Source organism: Lotus japonicus, chromosome 5 (assembly GCF_012489685.1).
Source record: "Lotus japonicus ecotype B-129 chromosome 5, LjGifu_v1.2".
Classification (NCBI taxonomy): Eukaryota; Viridiplantae; Streptophyta; class Magnoliopsida; order Fabales; family Fabaceae; genus Lotus; species Lotus japonicus.
In genome coordinates, this window is record NC_080045.1 from 16,744,238 (window position 1) to 16,749,411 (window position 5,174).

Below are 5,174 nucleotides of genomic sequence, written 5' to 3' on the forward strand. Positions count from 1 at the left end.
AGGATTGTCTATGCGAGGCATCGATAGATGATTGATTAGGCTAGAACATCAAGGAGAGATTCAGAGTTTTGTGGATAGAATAGGTTGATTAGAACTGAATTAGTCAAGCAAGAACCCAAGGCATGCTCACCATTGTTCTCACACACTTATATTTCAATTGCTTGTTAATTAGTCACCTAAACAATCAACCTTAAAACTGAATTTTACTCGCTTTCTTACCGTGAACTCGAGGCTTAAACTGAATTCACATTCCAATTCCCTGTGGTTCGATAAATTAAAACCGGGTAGATTCTGTACACCCTCATAATGACCAACACCTATCATTCCATGGCAATCCATATTATTTTTTTTCGGCACAACGGAAAAACGGCAATCCATATTCTAAATTCGTAAAAGCAATGGATAATGTTCTTGAAATAACACTTTAAAGTGAAATAATCATGTATTTACTTAATGCAACTATTGTTAAAGAGAGTTTGTCCAAGTTTGCTTTTTGTAATTAGCAACTATTTAAAAGAATTAATTAAAAGTTATTGTTTTTGTCTGAGGTTTAAATTGTCTTGAAATCTTAAGAGGTTAGTCTAGTCGTGCATGACAAGGTCTTGTACTTGAGCATCCTATAAATTTATGTAACAAAAACAAAAATTGCCTTTGAAAGGCATGTTTTTAATACAATTTATGACACTCAATTGTATGAATGGTTTCACAGATGAAATGATTGAGATCTAAAATATCATATAAATGGAGTTTTAGAAAGTAATGACGAATTTCAATTTTACTATCTAGGCGAGTTATAATATGCCCATTGTCTTTTAAAAAGTTTTTCTTGTTAAGTTTGCTGGACGTTTTGCAATTGAGAGGGTAAGTTAATAGAAAGACTTTTAAAGGTATCATGTAAAGATCATAAGTCATAATTATAAATTTGAAGGTGATATGAGATGAAGTTCTTTTTATCTATAAACCATTTTTATGTCCCCACCTCAAAGTTCATCGATCAATGATCTGATACAAAGAGCACACCCATGAAATTATATTATTCATGCATCTGAAATACAAAAGTCAACACTGACAAATATGTAGATGACTAATAAACATGATGTTGTTAATTTAATTATTTATCATCATTAACACTGCAGTCCTATTTACTGATCTCATTACTAATAAGCTCAAAGCCATGCTGGGTTCTTCAAAGGAGTAAGAACTGTCTTCCTTTGCAAACTACTTTTCTTTTTCTCTGCCCTAACCATTCATCTTGTATCCAACAAATATAATTGCAGAATTTAAGAACAAAGAAGCTGAGCAGATAAAGGCAAGGATGAAACTTGTCTTCCCCATGGGATGAGGTGAATTTTAATTCAATATGCATTTTTTTCAAATCGAAGTTGTTGATAGAAGGCTCCATAAATCTCAAGTGACCTATCTAAAATTCAAACTTCAATGTGTAAAGCTAGATAAACCTACACTTGGAAGGATGAAAAACCACATCATTTATTTGCATAAATTAAGAGGCTTCCACCAGAAAAAAGATGGATGCATTAGAAATAAAGCAGTTTACTTGGTCACATGGAGTAATACAGTTTCACAACTCAATCGCTGACAACTTCTGCAAGCACACAAAAGTAAAATGAGGGATATTTCCAGAGACATGCTCAAATTCCAGGGGAGAGATTCTTTCGCAATTGATATATCTTATAAATCAAGAGGGGATATGCTCAATGATAGATGTTTCCAAGGACATGCTCAATTTCCCGGGGAGAGATTCTTTCATAGCTTATATGCCTTAGAGAAAGTCTCAGGAGGTGGATAAGCTGAAACAATATATCAAAATAGAACGCAGTGAGCAAAGTAAAAGCATTCTTATTTGTCCTTCCACTGTACAAAAGCCCCATTTAGCAACCTAACTTCTACAATTTAAGTCAACAAACAAAAGAAGATCAATATCGAGAAATAAAAAGCATATGAATATCAAATTATAGTAAAAGACTGTAAGCGATTGATCGGATGGATACATTTTCTTGTTAAAATTAACTTATGGCATAACAGTACTATGTTGTATGAGCCTAAGAGAAAAGGAACCATTCAAAAGAGCAAAGGAATTAACATAAAATGGTATGGTAAAGTGGTAGTATACTTTTTTTTTTTATAAGCAAAGTGGCAGTCTACTTATCAACATTACTCAATTTATGATCTTTCTCATGGGTCTATCTACTTACTCTATCTCTTGGCCTTTCTTTTAATAGATTTATCTCCCTTTCCTTCTCTCTAGTTTTATCTTTCCCCTCATCCTTCTCCCCATCTCTATAGAACCTTTCGTATTTTGCTTAGAAGATAAGCCTTGCTAAATGTTTCCCGGTGAAGCCATATTCATAACGATGCACAGAATGTCGTCTCGACAACCTTCACCCATTTAGCGACTCCAAACCTAGCAGAATGGAAACGAATCAACCCTAGCGGAGAACAGAGAAGACGTGTTCTGAAGCATGACTACTCCCTAGGATGCATAATTGAGCGGGCTGACAACACCATGGCAAACCATATCAGCGGCTCAGGCGGCTGCTCAGCCGTCATGGCGGAGAATATTGATCGGTGAAAGCAAAAATAGGTGTGTGGTGAGGGAAAAAAGTGAGGTTTGGGAGTTTAAGAGAGTGTAGCTTGAAACGGTTGGAACGTAAGAGGAGAGGAAGTGTCGCTTGAAAGTTTGAAATGTAGGAGTGGAGATGGGAAAGAAACAGACGGTTGTGATTGCATATCTAGAAAATAATCAATGGTTAAGATTAATTTATTCTCAAACTTACATATATATCCATGGAAAAATATTCACTCATGTGCATTACTGTATTGAATGACTGATTTGCCCTCAAGGCTGCAGAAACTCTACTTTTATATATATTACTAGTTTTTTTTACCCGAGCGATGCACGGGGATATTCATTTTTGTTTTTTTTTTTTTTTTGTAGTTTTTAAAAATTTGTGCTATTTTTTTTAAAGATATTTTTTAATCATAAATTTGAAAGGTTATATTTATTTGTATCTTTTTTTTGTTTATATAAATGTTACATTATTTATTTAGCTTTTTATATAACGATTTAATAGTTTATTGCAAATAGTTGGAGTAGGTGAGTTACACATATGTGCTAATGAAATATACTGGTTAAATCCCTCAAAAAAATTTCAACTAAAATAATTATATTGAAAATAAAATTGGAAATTATGATTCTCTTAAGGAATTTTCTGAAATAAATAGAAAATAAATTAGTTCAATGGGCCAATTTCATTTTACTTTGTTTTATAATTTTTTTAAGCTTATAAAAATCACGGACTTATATAATAACTACATCGATGACGAAACTTACAATTGTTATTATCGTAACATATTTCCTCAAAAGAAAAACATAAAAGAATACTTATGAGTATAATTTGATTGAATGGATTTATATAGATTTTGACTTATATATAATGATCCAAAGAACTGATATGATATTGTAAAAAACTTCTTTATAAACTACATTTGAATTAGTACGGAAGGGTGGATAGACCGTCCACCCATTGTCACTACCCACTTCTACTAAGGCTGAGCTTAATAGGAGTGGTCATCATTATTGTAAATGAGCATTTTTAATCATGTAGAATTTATAACTCCAAAAGATGCTACATATGATTGGTTATGTTAAAATGTCAATTTCGAAAAATATAAACCAACATATTTCAACTTGAGGCGCATCACTTTTTTTTTCAGAATCTAACATATATGGAGCATCATCACCCACATATCCACCAAGATTCAATGGAACTTTTCCGAATTGAAGGATGAGCTCATAATTTTTAGCTGGAAAGGGCTATAAAAATGTTGATTGTAAACATTGTTAAAAATAAATATAATTCTTCAAATTGACCATAAAATAAAGACATAGTGAACGATGCTTACCATCTAACTTAAGACTGACCAGTAGTTTTAGTGTCATAACACATGAAGGTAACTAATTTTAGGAAATTATTTTTTGCACACCCCATTGTTTTATTTTACCCATTCATTTCTTTTGAAATTGAAATCTAAAAATTATGAGTTTAGGGTGTGTAAATAATAAAAAATGGGTGTGTGAAAAGCAATCCCCTTGATTTTATAGCACGGAAAACAGCTGTTTCACTTGCTTTTTCAGTATGGGTTGACACAAATAGTTATCCAAAATTTATTATAATTATTAATCATAAATTGAAATGTGAAGAGTTTATATTTAACTGTATATATATTTATTCAAGGCACTTCACTTTTGTAACTTATGTCCCTCAAGCTTCACTCAAATAATTTATGAATTCGTTAATTATATTTATGTCTTTGAATGACTTACATTCTGTAACTGTTATATATTTATTGGGGGAACTTTATTTTTGTAACTTATATCGTTTTATTATCCACTTTCAAAGCTTCACTCAATAGATTTATGAAATCATATTATCTATTCCTAGGAGGTTTAAATATATTTTTGGTTACTCTAAAATTTGGGTTCTTTGATTTAGACCCCTCTAAAATTATAATTCTTTGGTTTAGGTCCCTTTAAAATTATGCCACGTCAGCGTCCGTTAGGTGATTCAGTTGATAATGGATGAAAGGTGACGACAGGGGCTGAAAAAAATTACTTAGAAGAGCCTGAATGTAACACCCCGATTTCGGTGGCGTCACTTTAGTAACCAAAAGAAAATAAAAGCGGAAAAACGTGAATTTTTTTTTTTCGATATTTGTTTTCAGTAAATAAAAGACTTGTCGAATTTAAAGACGTATCGACGAAAGATAAACAAGACTAATATACAATATATATACACTCCCCACAGTAAACAGCATGCCACGTCACGAGTAACCTCCAGTGAGGGGAAAGTAGTGCCTGTCGGCAAATATGTACAACACAAAATATAAGGTCAGTATTCTGAATACAGTCCTCCAAAAAGAAAGTAGGTCAGCTCAAAACAGCCCGAAGACCTCCTAATCCGACCAACTCCCTGTGACTCCCGTAAAGAGAACCACACAAAAAGCTAAAGGTCGGGGACCTACCCTGCCCCAAAATGAGAAAAACTGAAGATCAGAGCCACGACGCTACTCCTACCCTAATCCTGACTAGAGGAGTACTACACACCACTCCCAGCTACGCATCACCATGATCGTCGTCTGAATCTGAATCCAAG